General features: G+C 34.4%; 1 protein-coding gene across 2 annotated transcripts in view; it reads left to right on the top strand.

Annotated features, from left to right (window-relative positions):
• The first annotated feature begins 13,341 nt into the window (after positions 1–13,341).
• LOC114355110 (uncharacterized) overlaps positions 13,342–19,698 on the top strand; it is a 159,807-nt gene continuing 153,450 nt past the window's right edge. For both annotated transcript variants that reach the window (XM_028307788.1, XM_028307789.1), the window contains exons 1-2: positions 13,342–13,497; positions 15,799–16,046. The gene's annotated coding sequence lies outside the window, so the exon portion shown is untranslated. The remainder of the gene's footprint in view (positions 13,498–15,798; positions 16,047–19,698) is intronic.

Genomic DNA, 19,698 nt, shown 5'->3' on the forward strand with positions numbered 1-19,698 from the left:
AAAGTAGATATCCTTATTAAGGAATAATTTAGCTTTCTAATAGATCACACTAATCAGCATTTTCCAGTGATTTTAAATAAATATGCTCTACAAACATTTACATAAATGTCATGGATTTATTTGTGTGTGTTTTATATAAAGCAAAATTACTAGTTATTTAAGATGTTAAGTGAAATTCAGTCTAGGATGCATACCTGCCCTGTAAGTGCATATCATGAGAGAAATTGCAGATTATTCTAAATTACTGATTACAAATGACTTCCTGAAGATTCTAGGTCGCTCAATAAAACTGCTCGCCATGTAAATATATGAATCATTATCAATGTCAATCATACCGGAAAGTACTTAGTCATAATTAGTGCTATTCGTTTAGGAGGATACAAGGATAGTTATTATCCTTCTCGTATACACTATTCTACACGTGTCTTCTCCTGAATAGTGTTGTGGGTATGTTACTGATGATGGATAGTCTGGTGATCAATGGTAGCGAGTTCGGTTCTCGCTGAAGGCGAAGGTGTGACATGACCAACTATGAGCACAGTTATGGACGTTCGTACGTTGATACGTGAAATCATAGTGTATTATCTAAGTATGTGTATTATAATGTTTAAAATAATGTATTATTAACCAAACTAATGCTGAGTTAGGGACCATTTTGGCAGAGGGCACTTAAAATCTATTTTATTTTTCTTTTTTCTATGTTTTAATCTTGTATTGTACCTATATCATGTATTGTGTATTGTGCCAAATAAATAAATAATATTCTAATAATAATATAAAATAATCAACGTCATTCTATTTGTTTTTGTCATTTAAATATGACTCTATAATATGACTAGTACTCGAAAACCTTCAATTTATTTCCCCATACTTTTTAAGTGTCTTGCATATTCCCCAATTTCCACTTTCAGCGTAGTACATTAGTGTCGATAATTTTACTATCGATCACTCGCCAACCCTATAACTAAATGTGTATAGGAAAATGCCTCAATGGTACACTTCCTAACTCCGACCTGAGGTCAAGTCGGTTGAACGCGCGGTGTATAAAGGCCGTATGATTAAGAAGGCATCTGCCCTTTACTTCTTCGTAAACAGGAGGCTCATCAGTCAATCATGTCACAAAATACAAAGGTTTATGAGTATTTTAGTCATGTGAGCAAATGTTATTGACTCTAAAGCCGATACACATGACAGTAAAACGGAAAAGTAGCTTGCAAGGTTGATAATTTTGTGCGATGTACTCGCTTGCCAAATCCAGACATGCCATACCCCTGGGCCACATACATCATTGCGACTATGTAAAAAGGCACCACAATGACAGTTGGTGGAATCAGTCGAACGTACAAAGAACTGGTACGTAAGAGCCAAAACACACGATGCGTTGCGTATCGTGATCTTTGTATCGCTTTGACTCTTAAGTGTAAGTACCATGTAACTGGCTTGTGTATCGCCGCCTTAACATGGAAGCGTAGTTCATTGTAACCTACGTCATCATCAGTTACTTCATCATTAACAATGCAATTTTGCTATAATCGATTAAGTATCGATTGGTTTTACCCCATAGTGTTTATTTTGTATCTATGCATTAATAAAACTACAAATAGATTCTAGACTAGAATAATAGTTAATTGGTTTAGGGTCAGTGGGATCCATAATGTTTCTTTTACAAATGAATGCAAGTTCTTTGAGGTACTGAGAGGATTTTTATTATATTTATTGTTATACAGTAGTTATAAGAAAGTCTAAGGTACATTTATACCAGAAATCGATTTACTCATAATCATTAGGCAAATTGAGAATTTGTGTTTAAACATCACAGATGAAAAACTAAGTATTAATATTATAAAAATGGTGCAGACCAGAGACCATATAGGAATACGCACATAAGATGGTAGAGAAGTTACTAATAAAACGTAAAACGTTATAACAATACAAATAACTTTTAACGTTACAAGGTTACGACCGATCTGCAGACCGATGGCAGTTGACAAGGTAACACTTGTGGTAATTAATATCCCACCAAAACATTCTGTAAAAAACTAGCCAAGTCTCGATGGAGCTGCTTGTTTATCTCTAAAAAGTAATGAAATCTAGACAAAGTCATGCCAAGTCTATGGTTCCTTANATTAGTTTTGTTAATTGACACTAACATTTATCTGTGGTGTGTGGTCATTTTTACGCAGCAAAGTCACGCAAAGTTCTTTTGTTGTATACTATACTCAACATCAAATAAACCGCACCTTTCGCGACGCGAACTTTATAGATTTTTTTCTGACACAATCATGGTGCCCCAACAATATTGGTATTATTTGAAAGCCCAATAAATATCCCTAAAGAAAAACACATTTAATTTCTTAATAAACGATTAACATATACCATAAATGTGACTTGAAAAAAGACCTCACTTTGGGCTCACCTCTGGGATCAATTAGACGATTTTTTATGGTTATAAAACCAAATAATGATCTCACGTGTCCTCTTCAACATATGGATAGCGACTAATCCCAACTTAACAGTTTTATAGCCATAAAAGTTGGCTCAGGCGTAACTACCTATTTTTTGAAGAAGTGACTCTGGATCCCTCTAAAGACACATTTTTGGGATAAAAACCTTTCCATTAATGAAATGAAGTTTAGAACTAGGCTTTTAAATGGTGCCAATATTGGTGGGAAGTGGGGATGCATACGTTTGAAAGTGCTTGTAGTGGGAGGTGCGATTTATTTGATGTCGAGTGTAGTTGAAATGTTAACTTGTTTTAAAGGATTTTTTTGAATAAAATTTGCATTTTTGCCATTTGCAATGCCATTAATTTTTCATCAAATTCTTTATCAATTTATCAAGTTTGATGAGGCATAAATGTCTTCATAAAATATTATTTTTAGGCTCTAAAAAGTGAGTTTTATTTTTATTTTATTTTACTATAATCAAGCCATCGGTATACCTCTGACAATAATTTGAAGATATTATTTTGACTTGTCTAAAATTATACTTGGAAAATTCACGATTGCTTGTTTTAATGCGTTAAATGCCTAATAGATAATTATAATTACCGCTTGTATATGGAATAAGCCTTAGATGGGTCACATTAAGCGAATGTAAGTGATAAATACTAATTGCTTTATAGCCAATTTTCACATTTCCCGTATAGGGCATTTCGTACCACTCTATTTAGACAAGTTTCTATGTAGAGACACGGAATAGCTACTTGTAGACCTTATATGTGCACTGTGCAGTATACTTTTAGGTTGACGTAATGGTCTCAATTCCAAAAGTTATTTAATCCGAAACTGCACATAAAACAACAAAAATTATAAAATACCTAATTGTGAATCTTTACGCTGAGCTTTATTTACGCCAAAGTTGGAACACTGAAAACGTATTATGTAGGTTTTTTGTTAAAAAAAACAGGTAGAGTTACAATCATTCTCTGTAACAGTGATATTTTTTAAAGATATTTATTGAAAATAAAGAGTAGGGACTGATATTTTATTTATTTAATAAATTATACCTCCTGTGCTAATACTGCGTGATTCGCTGGTTACGAATATATCGATATATGTATTTATAGTTTTTGTTATATTTGCAAAGCCAGTCACGCTGGTTCTACAAATTACACAATCAAAATGATGCAACACTGTGTTACTATAATAAAATATGTATCTCTGCATCTAAACTGAATACCAATATCGGTGTCGCTAGTGTCGCGGGAATTTCTACCGGAAGTGTCAAGGTGGCCGCGCGAGACGCGAAGGCGCGTGCGCAAGGCAGGCCACTTTCGTGTGGGGCCATGAAACTAGCTGTATACCTAAGTAAATACAAATAAATTAAATCAATATAGGTAATATGACGGGTCATAGGATGGCATACGATGAGGTGACTACATCATGTTATAAATGGAAGAAATCAAAGCAAATACGTACTCAATACTCAATTGTTTATTGCATCCACAATGTTTCAGAGTAAATCAGTCATTTATTTCCTATTTACTCAGAGGTATAGACGATCAAATCAACAGTAACAATTTCTATATAAAGACAATTGAGTCATAAGGTAATGAACAGAAATCAGACCTTAAATCTTGAACATAATTTAAAAGGAAAATTCAAAAGGAATTTATCTCAATTATTATTTATTTAGAAATATTGTACCTAATTTTAATTCGTTGATTTTTTTGGATAAGTTAAAAGTGGTAGCGCATTTTCTTACATAACTTTTCAATTCCTATCATTGGAGGTCCGAAAATATTTCTCATACAATTTGATACCATAATGATCATTCTTCATAAAAAAATTAAAACCTACATATTTAAAAACATAATCATTGATATTCATAATATCACTAATCATACACTTAGTTTTTACTAATATTTGTTTTCATATATTTTTCTATACTAATGATCGAAACTCATAATCATTCGAATAAATAACTATAATATTCATAAATGTGATGTATCCTAATATTTGTTTTCATAAATTTATTACTCATAAGTGTATTTATCCATATTATTGAAAATCATGATGTCTATATTCGTATTAAATCGTATTCTAACATTAAATTAATATGAAATGGTCCAAAACAGGCAATATAAAAAAATAATATTTTGTGCCACAAAACTAACGTGACAGAAACGAATCGCTGCAAAACTGACTCCACGTAGTCTTGTCTGCCCTGCCCCTAGAGTGTAATTTAAAAGCCGGAGGCGCGGAGGGCTGCACATCCCGCAGCGCCGGAGACGAGGAGATACAAATGCATGCTGCATGCTCTGCATGCTTATCTACTCTATTAAATTATATATGATTTTTTTAAAGATACGAATATGTCTGTTATAAAGTAAATTATTCTGAACAACAACATTATGTGTTGAAGTATGTTCTTAGTAACAACATTATTAATTAAAACAATATGATCAATGAATGTTATGAAGAAAAAAGATCTGAAAATAAAAATTATGTATTTTAAATGGTTCTTGGTAGTACCTAACAGTATTGATAAAAAAATTATGATTACTAACTGTTATGAGCTCCGATGGTAGTAATAAAAATGTATGAATAAAAAAAGTATGAAAAATAAAATTATGAAGAGAGATTATTATGAACACAAATCGGTAGTAAGACAAAGAATAGGACTTATGACCTAATTTTATGTAATCAATATAGAACCGTTAAAAGTCCTAATTGAAATGATGTAAATTTCCCTTTAGAATAAATATTTCAAGACTTATTTATATATACATATTATTATTTGCAACTCGCGTACCTCATGGCCCCACAATGTTGTATGTCAAAGTACGTCCTTATGCGCAAACGTTGCTCTTTGTAAGAATATGCAGTTTTAAGCTTTTAAGTTTGACGTTATTTGGGATAATTACACATATTGTATTTTACCTCTTTCGGTGAATTCTTACATTTATAATAGCTAAGTTTATAAAGGACACATGCGTAGTAGAACCCCTAAAGCGGTAGGCCCTTTACCCTAAGTACTACTTTTTTATGAACTAGCGGCCGCCCGCGACTTCGTACGCGTGGATCCCGTTTTACCCCCTTCATCTATCTTACGCGGTTTACGCGTCTAACTTAAGCGGTTTAGATTTTTCATACAAAAGAATTTTCCCGCTAATTCCTGTTCCCGTGCGAATTTCGGAAATTCCTTGTTGTAACTAAGCTTTAAATTTACTAAGGTACCTACATACCAAATTACAAGCGTCTAACTTAAGCGGTTTAGATTTTTCATACAAAAGGATTTTCCCGCTTATTCCTGTTCTCGTGGGAATTCCTAAGTATACTATAACCTGCCCAGGATACTCCTGGGCAGGTTATAGTATAGAGGAATAGAGTATAGAGAATATAGTATAGAAGAATAATTGTACCAAGTTTCGTTAAAATCCGTCGAGTAGTTTTTGTTTCTATAAGGAACATACAGACAGACAGACAGACAAAAATTTTACTGATTGCATTTTTGGCATCAGTATCGATCACTAATCACCCCCTGATAGTTATTTTGAAAATATATTTCATGTACAGAATTGACCTCTCTACAGATTTTATTATAAGTAAATTTAGCGCAATTACACGTCCCTATTTTCGAGACACTAAATTTGGCACTAAATGGGGCAGTGCTGTGAAAAAGCAATTTGGGCAAGTGCGTTAAGTCAGTTAAGGCGCTTGCCAAATCTTGGCCATTTAACAAATTGATGTAAGTTCATTTCATTTCAGTTATTCATTTTGCTGGAATGTATTCACTGTATTTATTCAAGTCGTGTCTCGCCACTTCGTCACGTAGTTATCACCTTAATTTGCGAAATAAATATTTGATTCTTCAAGAGGATCCTGACCGGCTCGTTTGAGCCTCCACTAAGTCCACAGCGAAATAAACTGCGCTAAAATTTTAGAGTTAAGTCAATATTTTGCTCAAATGTTGAGGAGTTAACTTATTTGCGTTTATTGTTTCAGGTAACGTGTTAAAGAGAATGGAGTTTGTTTACGAGGACACTAATTTGTAAGTAGTGCACTAAATTAGTACTAATTTAATGACGAGTTACAAAATATTATCCTATTATTTTTAACTTAATTATTTTTTCTACACAAAGGCGATAATAACTTAACGGTGTCGATGTCGGACTGGTCGATTCGAGATCCGAGGAACGCTGGATTCATCATTTGCTGGACTATTTTAAGTAGCTAAACTCTCCTATAGCCAAAAGACGTAGTGTGGGCAGGCCTCCCACAAGGTGGACCGACGATCTGGTGAAGGTCGCGGGAGGTGCCTGGATGCGAGCGGCGCAGGATCGGTCCTCGTGGAAATCCTTGGGGGAGGCCTTTGTCCAGCAGTGAACGTCTTTCGGCTGAAACGAACGAACGAACAAAAACTCTCCTAGTACAAGCATAAAGCAAGAGTGGTTAACGGGATAAGTAGTATAATGTAGTGCAATTTTAATGAATAAAAGAAGGGTTAAAGACACCAACTGCCTTCAACTCTCAACAATTTAATAAAATAAATATTTATTTATTTGTCTATTCATAATATTGAGATTAGTTTACCATTTAGAACCGCTTAGTAAAATATGCGGTCATCCATCCGAGAAACGCGTGATCGATCCATTCACGTGTGGTTACTACGACATGATCAACATATTAAATAAGCTGGATGCTGTTCGTTTGGATAAGTCCAAAACAGTTTAAATCTTGGGCATAAATAAATAAATCAACATGTGACGCAATAGCAATAAATTGTCTACGACTGTCAGTGTGTCTCGTGATGAATTTAATTTTTAAACAAGCAATTTTTAATGTACTTAGAAAAAGAGGAGGTTCTATTTTCCTTGTGTTCTGTATTGTTTAGTTTAGAGTATTTTTTTCGGAACTGTGCACGTTTTTGGTAATAAGCGACCAAACATTATCTTATTATTACGTAGATAGGTATACTCGTACCTAGATAGAAATAACTGCAAATAATGACGCAGTAAGTTGATGCTACGTGGAATGGAAGGCGACTTCCCCGTCTACATAATAGTTACAAAATTGCCAGCTTGTCCACAGCTGGACACAGACCTCCCTGAATGTTCGTCACTAACCTGCATTCTCGACTATTTTTCAACTGACTATCCACTTTTCACAAAATATCGCCAATTTCGCTAGAGGGCGTCCCACGCTTGGCGACAGTTCAAGAACTCGTCGAACCCATAAAAATAAGATTTTCTTACACTCACTACGCCCAGTAAGTTATTTAAGAGTTGTAATGCCTTTTTTACTACAACAGGGAAGCTCTTTGATTGCATCTCACCTGATGGAAAGTGATGATCAAGCCAAAGATGGCAGCGAGTTTCACCCAGAATCCTCAAACAGCTGGCTATCTTACCTCTAACAACAATACTGTTGCCATCGCGAAAGACTTAGGCTGAGTTGCACCAACTACTTTAACCGTAACTATAACAATAACCGGTGTCTTTGTATGAAATTTCAGAGATTTTTGACATTTGTTAAAGTTAAAATAAGATGGTGCAACTAGCCAGGCGGACTCTACATGTATTAATTAAGCTTTATTAAATAGGGCACCTACTTAAAAATGTTTTGAGCGAATATTTCCCGGACCTGTCCAGTTTTTGCGTCATGCAATAATGTTTCTATGACATAACCGATATTTCGTATGATCAAGACTAGCTCTTAGGTATGAAATGCTAAATAGAGCGATAGATAGATACGTAAATTAGTTTAAGATAACAAAAGAAGTCACGATTTATCGTGTTTAGAGAATTTTCAATCAGCGTAATACAAACAAGCAGACTATCCGAAATATTTCCGTATTTTTTTAATGTAAATAAAGTGGTCATAATATTAAAATAGAAAGACCTAAGTTCATACTAAGTAGAGAATGAGCATTCTCAAGTTTAAAATCTCAAATCAGAAACCAGGGTTTAATGACCTTGTAAAGAAGGCGATTTTCCAAAAACTTCTAATAAATAAAAAATGCTGAAAAAAAAAATTTGTATATTATGTAAACTGGCATAATGCAAGATGTTACAGTAAAGAACAAACAGTTAATAAACAATTTTTTGTGGTAAATGTTATTGTTTGGAAAAACCTCAGTTAATCATTAAACTTGTTACATAAGCAAGTGCGTAATATTTGTGTTTGAGTAAATTGACATACTTATACTAATCTAACTACGTAGGTACCTATTGGCAACCCAGTCATTTGGGTCAACGCATTATATTACTCAGTTCATTGTAGTAATTAAATTCATTATTTACGACTGAGTACGAAAATGCAAATACTAATAAAAATATTACTTCTAATAAAACTTAGGAATTAATTTTTCCGATTCTACTAATAATTAAGTTTGAACCATATGTGAAAATCAAATAAATTGTACATTAACTTACCTACTTATTTAATACAGTATTATACAGTATAATACTTATACTCGCAGAATTGCTAAAATCAAGTGGCAGTAGGCGGGGCACATAGCTCGTAGAGACGATGGCCGTTGGGGCAGGAAAGTTCTCGAGTGGCGACCACGGCACGGGCTGGAAGACGTAGCGTGGGCAGGCCTCCTACTAGGTAGACCGACGATCTGGTAAAGGTCGCGGGAAGAGCCTGGATGCGGGCAGCGCAGGACCGTTCATTAAGGGGAGGCCTTTGTCCAGCAGTGGACGTCATTTGGCTGAAACGAACGAATACTTATACAAAGTTCAATTGAAAAACGTGTGTATGCCAAACAATAGAGACTTTAGACATTTGCAAATACACTAAAGATTTTTCCTCCTTATTCGACAAAATATTGACAAACTGACACATACATCACATTCATCTACCGTCACTTTATGACTACCTCTCCTGTCTATTTGCAGCACATCTATATAAACATTTTTGTTGCAATATAGCTTCTATTCTAATGAAATAAGATGCCAATTCTCCAGCTTGATGTGCTATCTTCTTACGTTAGTCAATTAACGTTGCATTCATAAATGTGCCAATAATGCATATTCAAATGGGACTTTACCTTTTCATAATCGAGAAACTGTAAGTAATAAAAAACAGGGAAAGGTAATGATGAGACGAGACTTTGTTAAGAGGAAAATTGCATGTAAATTGAAATCTATTAATGTGCGATTGATTTGAAAGAGTTTGTTTTAAAAAATGCACCTAATATCCAAGCATTTGTGGATTTGTTTGTATACGTGTTTATTTACATATAATACCACACACGTAGAGTAAATTAACTAACAATAAATTCTTTGAAGAACACTTAAATCAAAGTCAAAATTTCTGTATTTGCATAGACTTTATAAATAGTACTTACAAATCATCAAACTAAAAATAAAAAAATAAAAGACTAATAAATAAAATAAAAATATTTACTCTTACATGCCATTACATGTCCCTTAAGGGCTAAACATACATTTTTTTTCAATACATCATCTATTACAACTAAATTAGATACGATAGTATATAGATGTGTCTTTGTTTATACTGGGTGGCGCAAAAGTACTGGCACTAAAGAAAATACTTTTTATTTTTTTATATGACATTTTCTGTCATTTTGTTGTTGAAAATTGTGTAGTGAACAAATGTAAAATACACTGAAAATAAACATGGACCGTTTTACTCCCCAAGAACGTGGAATAATTGTGTCAATGTTCTTACGGACGCTTTTCCAGGCCGAGTTATCTCTCGTTTTGGCGATTTGCCTTGGCCTGCAAGATCACCCGATCTGACCAGTCCAGACTTCTTTCTTTGGGGTTTTTTGAAATCTCGGGTGTATGTGAACAAGCCACAGACTCTCGCAGCTCTAAAAGAAAACATTCGTCAAGAAATAACGAACATATCGCAGGAAGTGTTACGGCAAGTTATGCAAAATGTCATAAATAGGGCTCAAATGTGTATCAACTCTGGAGGTCACCATTTAAAAGACATCGTCTTTAAATCCTAATGGTACGAAATTTAATGGCACAAATATACATTTAAAAAAACCTAAATCTAGTTTTCTAATTTAGAAAAAATTTTATAGCTGAACCAAATAGGGTCTTTACTTTTGCGCCACCCAGTACTACCAGGAAGAATCTACTTTAATATAATTTATAGTAGCAAATCGAAGGAGTTCAATGATGATGTTGAACCTAAATAGATTTTTCAACTGATGTCATGCTCATGACGGATTATATTCATGTATGCAGCTAATGAGGAAAATTGGAACTTTATTTTTTTCAATGATAATAAATATTGACTTGTCACTTCTGAGAATATTAGGTACTTTGGGAATTTACTTCCATTGCATCCATCCATTAATACATAGGTGATTTTCAAAGTTTTGAATCCGTTCTTGTTTGAACGTTAATATTAAACGCTCCATAAATAACGTTACCTTCTTAATCCCGATAGGTTGATTAAATATTAATTAACAACGAGTTTATAATTCTGAATACTGTTAACCTGTTATTTTAATTACATTAATTAATCACAGCTCTTTGAGATCACGTTACTAGTTCAACAAACATCACAAAAAACTTGTTTACCAATTTTGAGTAGATTGTTTTTTTGTATAGATACAGAATCTGTTTTCTATTTAAATACATATGTCTCTATGTATAAAAACGAACGTATCAAAATATGTCCGTCTAATAATAAGTTGACGCTGTGTATATTTCCATGGAAAGTTATATTTAGATTCATCTCTAGAGGTCATCTTAGGAGCATACTTATACTGTAATTACTAATTATGTGATGACTCGTGTTTTAAAAATACACTTGTATAATAAATTGAAAAATTACAATACAATTCTAATAATTTTCCGTTCCTGCCAAATTATTGTGACCTCCACCCAACAGGTCAAACATTCGTCCTTAATTTTCCATGTCGCCGCTGTAATACAAAAGAAATAATCAGATAATTCGGCTTATAATCATGCATTATCATGGCTGCCCTTTGTGCAGTTTGACAGTGTGTGATTACTATGACGCAGGTCGTAAAAAAGTCTGGTTAAGTGAGAACTTTTTAAGTGCATAATATGACTCTTCTCTGATTTGCGAGTCCTGACTCGCATATCAGGGAAGAGTGGAGAAGAGTGGAATAATTCTAATTAAGAACCCTGGTTCTTAATCAGAATTATTCCACTTTTAAACACTACCCAATTATCATTATCATAATCTTTACAACTGCTGGACGTCCACTGCTGAACATAGGCCTCCCCCAATGATTTCCAAATTGGCCGGTTGCAAGCGGCCCGCATCCAGCGCCTGCAACCTTTAGAAGGTCATATCATCATAATATACTTAACTTCCATTGCTGCGACATTACTTTTTAAGTACTAATGATAAATGTGTGATGTTTATTGTCCGTGGTGCATATCTTTTCATAAAGGTTACTAAACCTTTGTTTGTCACCTCACCTGTCATCCGCTTTGCAATGGAGGGAAGTCAAACCTTAACTTCGAACTGCTCCTATGTTTTTCTGATTAATTTAGTTGCAGGTCCAATGACAGTTTAACTTTCCCCCGGGACAAACTTGACTTTCACTGGTTGGGTTTTTATCGGCGGTCAAGCTGTGGCTCCTGTACACAGGAGTTGCAGCGGAGGGAACGAGAGGTGGGAATAGTCCCGTAATGTTAGCAAATTAGCACTTCTTACCATTGCTGCCTCTTACAAACGTTTAACTTCATCTGCCATCGCATCGCCTGTAATATATTGAGTCATATTGAGAGCGATCGTGAGAGATGTTGTGGTATTTAATTAAGTTTATAATTAACGTCAGATTTCACGCTGCGAGTAATATATCAATTTATTCTGTTTTAGCAACCACAGATCTTCTGGACATGATTGACAATATACAACTGGATTTGTTGGACTAATGATTAATCTTTTTAATTTATTTTTTGCCGGTAATATAATATTGAGGATGCCATTACATCCGTATCGGAACTTGATCTCGAGTCTCCTGCTAAGCGCACAGGCAGCTTTATAACTAAGCTACACCTTACCTTATCCGACACCAAAAAAAAAACAACAGGATCAACTTATAATCACGGAATTAACATCTTCCATAAGCACTACCTTCAGGTGAGAAGTCAAGCAGTGAACTACGTTTCCAAACAATAAACAATCACACAGCTCAAAACAACATGACCGTTAATACTACCAACCTTCTTATAAGGACCTAAAAACAAAACACAACGATACCACGGATAACTATGCCGCCGAGACAAAAGAAACGCATTCGATTCATAAACAATCGTTATCAGGTCGACCGCGGCCGATTTATCAATCGGATGCATGTGGTTTGAACGTGCATTCAAGCCTTACGCATAAGTTAAGCCTGCTTTGAAGTCGATATCGAAAGTAACTTGTAGAATAATCGATTTAAAGATGACTCTACACGAATTGCCATATTTCACAAAATCCTTGCTCCTACATAACTTAGCTCCTAGACCCCATGTGCAAAGAACAAAATGAAGATTTGATTGCAGGACATAAAGCACTTCCTTGAAACTCCAAATTTACTTCTATCCTGTGTACCATTTCAATTTGTTCCTATTAGCACTGACAGCTTCGCACACCGGTCATTACCTAAATCTTTAGAATTCAATTTAATTACTTCGAAAATACATAAATCATCACTCATTCAACAAGTCGCCACCATTAGTGATAACCTCCCACCGCAAATACGGCGCTAAACAAAAGGAAACAGTCGAATAACGTTTACAAACACGCGTTATCAGCGTTCGATTCTCGGCTGCACTTGGATTCGATCGCGGTGACGTCACGCTGGCCGCTAGCCAGATTTTCCGGCGAAGCCTTCGCCCTGCAAATTCGATCGACTACGTAATTGCGACCGTAAACAAAAGCAAGCGGCATTCGCGCGTGGAGCACCGAGCGCGACGCACGCCGCGACAGGTAGTGCCTTATCACTCCTCGAGATGCAATCGTGATACGTCCAACAAGTGATAAATGACTCCTTATCGACCGAGATTGTGAATTGCTCTTGACATTGCGCGTTGTTTCATCTGTGAGTTTTAAGTGTTTCAACTGTGATTTCAACAATTAGAAGTTGATGAATATTCATCTCATTATTTACCCGGAAAACGCGTTATCTCCAGTTATTGTTCTGGAATCATTGTTATGCTGATTCTAGATGTGAAGCGCTAGGATTGTTACACGTAAACAGAACTAAACGAGTTGAGAATTAGCGGAAATGACGATTCAATTACACTCATTTAGGGTTACCGCGTTTTCTTTTACCGACTCTGTATCAGTGGACGTAACGCGGATAGTTACGTTTCAGAGTTAAATTTGAAATAATAGTGTCCAGTGCGAGTTATTATTGTGACTTGGAATCATCATTCACGAGGTCTGTTTAACTTTTTTCTGTCTCATTCAAGGATAGGCTGTCAACCGCGACAGCAAGATTTTCCGAGTCACGTGGGGAAATAAAAAGCGGCTCTTCGTCTTGTCTATGTAATTAACCGTACATCGCTTATAAAGTATCCAATAACAATTAACCGGACAGTTCATTTCCACATAAATGATATACGGGGTTTAATATCGTTTACTAATTTGTAGATAGTGTACCGTAAATACTTGTTGAGTAATTTTGTTAATTGGTCCAGTAATCCAGTAATATGATTAATCGTTTAATTGGTTGTTTGTTTTTTTTATGTCTCATATTTGTGTCAATATTGAAGTTGGAATTGGCCTACATTATGTAACTGTCAATTTACTCGTGGCAGCGCAATCCCAGTGTCAGATTACTTTTTAAAAAAAACATAGAAAAGTACACGATATTTCTTTTTAAAAGCAAATGGAACATCTAATGCGGGCAAACAACATGTGACACTGTACTGACGTATAGATAACCGCTGTTAAAACAGTATCAATTAAGATCTTAAACGTCTGTTTATTTTTATCCCACTTGAGCACGAGGTGTTTAGATTGAATGAGGATATTCCATTCAACAATACAATTTTGAATACTTACTTGATCGCCAGTTATTTCTTTTATCATCACAGCAATATGTTAAAAGCTTTTTTTTAATAAAAATGTGTGACAAAAAAAAAACGTTAATTACCTGATGCAGGTGGTTCTGTTTTCATTCCTAATTTGAATATTAATTATTATTGTCGTTAAATTGACGCTCTATCCTAAAAATCTTTCTGATATATTTACATCAAAGTAACTAAATAGAGAACAAAATCAATAATAACGACAAGTATTAAGGTTTTAAGGAAAAATTGTCATATGTAAAAAAAGGCAGCTATAAATATTCAGTTCTACTTCTTTTCAAAAATAAAGGAATGTTTTCTTCGAGTACAATGTTCTGTCTGTATTAAAGAGTACTTTCCCTCCAGGTGGTATTACAAAATTCCACCCTGTATAACAATAAAGGCTCTTAAATTCCTTAAAGCAATAAGGAAAACCTGTTTATGATAATAACGACTTTTGTAACAGTTCAATTGACATAGGAACTGCGAATTTTCCTTTATAAGGCTTTTCTGCAATGAAAATCTAGTACCAACAAGGTAAAGGAGACAATAACTTATTTTTCGCGATTTATCCTTGTTCATGACTTGGTTTTAAGTAGATAAGTATTGTCGTCAACGAAAAGAAAAAAAAAACATGTAAAGAAAAATAAACTTTAGTCATTTGAAAATAGAGCAGTTTCACTTTGGGTTTTAATTTCACTTTAGCGTTGCAGATAAAAAAAAATGATTTAAAAATTGCGCTTAACAGATCCAATGCGTAAAAAGAAAAGCAAATAAAGATTTTAAGAAAATTGAGTGGCAATTAAACGTAAAAAAAACGTAAGTAACACATCAAATAACAGAAAAACTCTTGAATAGAAAAAAAGAAAATAAAAGTAATTGATTTTCATTTTCTTTTTTTTATCTTAAATTCATATTTGAACGCGACTTGCGAGATATGGCATGCTGCAAACAAAATACGTTAAAAAATTGTCGGCGGACTATAGTGTTGTGAAGAATGTTTAATAATTACCGATTAACTATATTATGTAATTATAGTACCTTTTAGAGTCATTTAAATGTCGTTACTAATAACTCTAGACATAGTCGTAAGTAATTAGTTCTTTGTTTTAGTGGAAAAGGATTGTAATGTCTTAATAGTTGACAATAAAAATGTTATTAAAGTTATCGAATGTCCACTGAGAAGTTATTTATAAAATCGATCGATAAATAATAAATTCAGTAGCGATTTTCTGGCGGTTTTCTTACTAGTGATAATTTTACACCATAACTTATGATGTGAATGTATCACCAGTCATTATCCTAATTATTACATTATTAATCCATAGGAAACAATATTTAATAAAGATACTGCGACAAAATCGATTCGGAAGCGGAAAGTCGTCACAGCTGACCACCTTAAGTGAATAAAGTGATTAAGTGAACTCAGTGGGCGACGAGTGAAGTGAAAAAGTGATGTCACGTGACTAGTGACTATCGTTCGCATAAGAAACTAGTGCGGGTGAAAAACTGGAGGTCGAGACGTATGAGGTGTCAGTTGTCGTCGAGCTGACAACAGATGTCGCCCCGGTTGACGGTAAGTTGCGACTAAAAACTACAAAATTATTCTTAAATTTTTACCATACCATAGCATACCATTGATAAGCTAAAACATCAGTTCATTATTTCCTTCTGTAATTTTTCTCGTAAATTGGATCTTAAAGCATAGGTACTTTTAATGTAAACAAACCTGTTATTGATTACCACTGATAACATAATACAACTTATATTACACATACGCATACGTTTTAGAAAAACAATTAATATGTCAAATTATTTGCGTGACCAAACAAACTGTCTGAAATATGACAAATGACCCAGTCAGACCTCGGCCAAAAGAAAATTTTGTATTTCTCTAATAAAAAGTAACGTGATTATTAAGTGGATGGTGGCACATCAAGCTAAATACTGTAGCACTTTGTGGATTTGTATTAAGATCGATTTTCCAACTGTACGCGTATTTATGAGAAATAGTGAAAAAGACATCGACGCGTTATGCGGCTACCATAGAGTTTGTCTCTACATTGGAATACTGTCTTATAAATGTCAACGTGAAATTGTGAACTCTGTCAGTTTATAATATAACGCGTTAGATTGTAAACTAACAGTGGGTTAGGTTAGATTGTAATTTAACTACGTCAGATTATAATCTGACGGAATTCACAATTTTACGGTGACATAAAAACCTCAGAGCACGCCATATTTATGTGAGAGTGAGAAAATATAACAAATACATGGATAAATAAAAACTTATACGATACAAATTAAAACAAATAGGATTATTTTTCTCTTTTCTCTTCATATTTTCTTCTCTACTCTATGTAGTTACAGGTGAATAATGAGGAGTGCTTACTAAAATGAGGAGTGTATATGTATCATTCCTTTAGTCGCTTGTGAATTTTAAGAAGGTCGTCCGCCTGCAATGGTGATTAAACTGCCTGATGATGATTTGATAATGATGGGACCAAATGCCTGCGAAACTTTGGGGATTTATTATAACCGCCTTGCATTTACTTTTCCACTAAGATAAAGAGTTACTCGCAAGTAATTAGTTTGTTGATTCGTTATATCATCATTATGTACAGTAAAAACCCACATGCCTGCGGTTTATCTATGAATTCCTCGAAAATGTTCCAACACATTACCTAAAATTTCAAGCTAAAGGTATCCTATGTAGTGGTCATCATAGGACATCCACTGCTGAACATAGGCCTCCCCCAATGCTTTCCATGTTATCCGGTTGATAGCGGCTTGCGTCCAGCGCTTTCCTGCTACCTTTATGATGTCGTCGGTCCACCTTGTGGGTGGACGTCCCACACTGCGTTTTCCGGTACGCGGCCTCCTCTCCAGAACCTTGCTGCCCCATCGGCCGTCAGTTCTGCGTACTATGTGCCCTGCCCATTGCCACTACAGCTTGCTAATCCGGGCTATGTCAGTGGCGTCGGGCTATGTAGTTGTATTAAGGTGTTATTTTTGACAAAAATGAATAGTCTGATGTGCTAACTGTACAGTCAGCGTCAAATATTTCGTGACACCCTAAGTAGCCAAAAAGTTCGCAACACGTCTTTATTACAATTGGAATAAGCTTGTGTTATCAACTTTTTGGTCACTTTGGGTGTCATCATATATTTGACGCTGACTGTACATGTTTTGTAACAAAGCAAACACCTTTTACATAAGTTTTATTCACGTTTATCTTGTGTATTAGCTCGTGAATGGATGGTTAATACCTACTGACTAAGGATACCTATATGAATAACCAAATCAGAGTAGCCTAACGTCTAGACCTGATGTTCGCATTTTTGGCCATTAGCCACCTTCTACGATATCAACAGTGAGATAGAGAACACCCCAGTTCTCATAAACAAAATCTCTGTTCCTCGCATTGTTAAATACCCTGCAGTTTTAGATCAGTCGATATTTGAGTCGGGCTGTTAACATTTATAGAAGTGCGCACATTACAACGATTTGGTGTCGGCCGATACTTCATACAAATCGGAAGCCGACTAAACTATCGAATGACTAAGTCTGTAGTTTGCGGGGTGCCTTAAGGTATCTGAAGATATTTTAATATTCTAGAGGTCAATGCCCTATGTAGGTACGAACTTCATTTTCCAACGATCACTCAAATTGCGAAATTTTTCGGCGACGTAGAGCGAATAATCATCAGTCATTATTCAATTATTTAATTTTAATATCAAGTTGTACTAATTATGAACTGTCAACTTGACAGGATATCTAAATCCAATAATAACTGCTATGATTGAATGATGACATTCGTGTCAGTCAATAATAGTTTAAAATGACGTGGCAAGACGTTAAGTGTGTGATTAACTGATTATCATAGGCTAATTTATTATGGAGTTGATGATTAAGATGCCCTAGGGCCTGTTTTATAACTTGCCGTTAAGTCTTATCTGTCAGACAAATAGGTTGCATACAGTTTTGTTCTGTATTTGAACACTAAATTCACCCTCTTCCGATGTTTAGATTATTCTTCTTTTTATGCAGAACATGGCAGGTATTTCACCGCAATCGCACCTGATGCTAAGTGAGATGCAGTCTAGGATGGTACATATTATCTGTCCTGTAAGTGCCTATTCCCTCTCTTCTATAAATAAATAGGTTGTTATTAATTGTACTTCCTTATTATATTTAATTCCTTATGTTAATGATTCATCATCTAATTCTTTAAGATTTATCTTAAAATACCTTTCATAAATAGAGTTAATTTCAAATCGATGTTATCTTAACACCTTGAGTTGTCTTTAGCTCTTCTAAGAAAACATATTTCCTTTAAGATTACAAGGATTTGTAATTTTATATCAATAATGCTTTATTCATTCACTTCTGGTAAATTAATTGCAGACGAAGTGCTCACTTCCTCGCTTAATTTATTCTTGATTACCTGATATTTATGATCCTTATGTTTACTGTATTAATAATTCCATTATTTCGTAATAAAGAAGCTGTCAAAACATAACTTTCCAAATCAATTAAATTACATAAAGGTAATAAAAAGCAATAATTGATGTAATAAGCGAAAATTAAAAATGTTTTCTAAAATCAGCTTATTAAGTTAACTTCCTGGTTAAAAAGTGGGAAACTCAATTAAATAATTTAAGTACCTACTCAAATTCAAGTGGTTTTAACACTTTATTTATAAATGTCAGGATATAAAAACGTTTTCTCAGTCGTAAATCTTATTACAAAACGATATTTGATGTTTAAATTTAGAAGAAATAACACAAATATAGATAAGTACGTAATTCCGTCCCTGTTTTCTGAAGTAAGTGTGCGCTGTACTAAAAGAAATACGAGTACTAGTATGTTTTAATTTATTTAATTTGTGGATTATAAATAACACCGAAGACAAATGTTTTATGACTAACAAAACAATCAATTATTTAAACGAACAATTTGTTAAACGTGTCTTAAAATCAGGTTAATAATCTCCTTTACTTCTTAGAATTCCGTTAAAGAAATGAATTTTGTGTAAAACAACGATAAAGTCAGTCGAACACGAACGTCGGACTTGCACGCAGGTGTCCTGATCCAGTCACGATATGACCTTGCAGCATATAACAATAATTGTACAGGGAAAAATTAATGCAGGTTTAAGAAACTAAATCGCCACTCTATAAACAAAATTACACTTCAAAAATAAAAAAATCTAAATCAAAATTATC

The sequence above is a fragment of the Ostrinia furnacalis genome, unplaced genomic scaffold, assembly GCF_004193835.3.
Source record: "Ostrinia furnacalis isolate ACB-3 unplaced genomic scaffold, ASM419383v2 OfSCF2341, whole genome shotgun sequence".
NCBI lineage: Eukaryota > Metazoa > Arthropoda > Insecta > Lepidoptera > Crambidae > Ostrinia > Ostrinia furnacalis.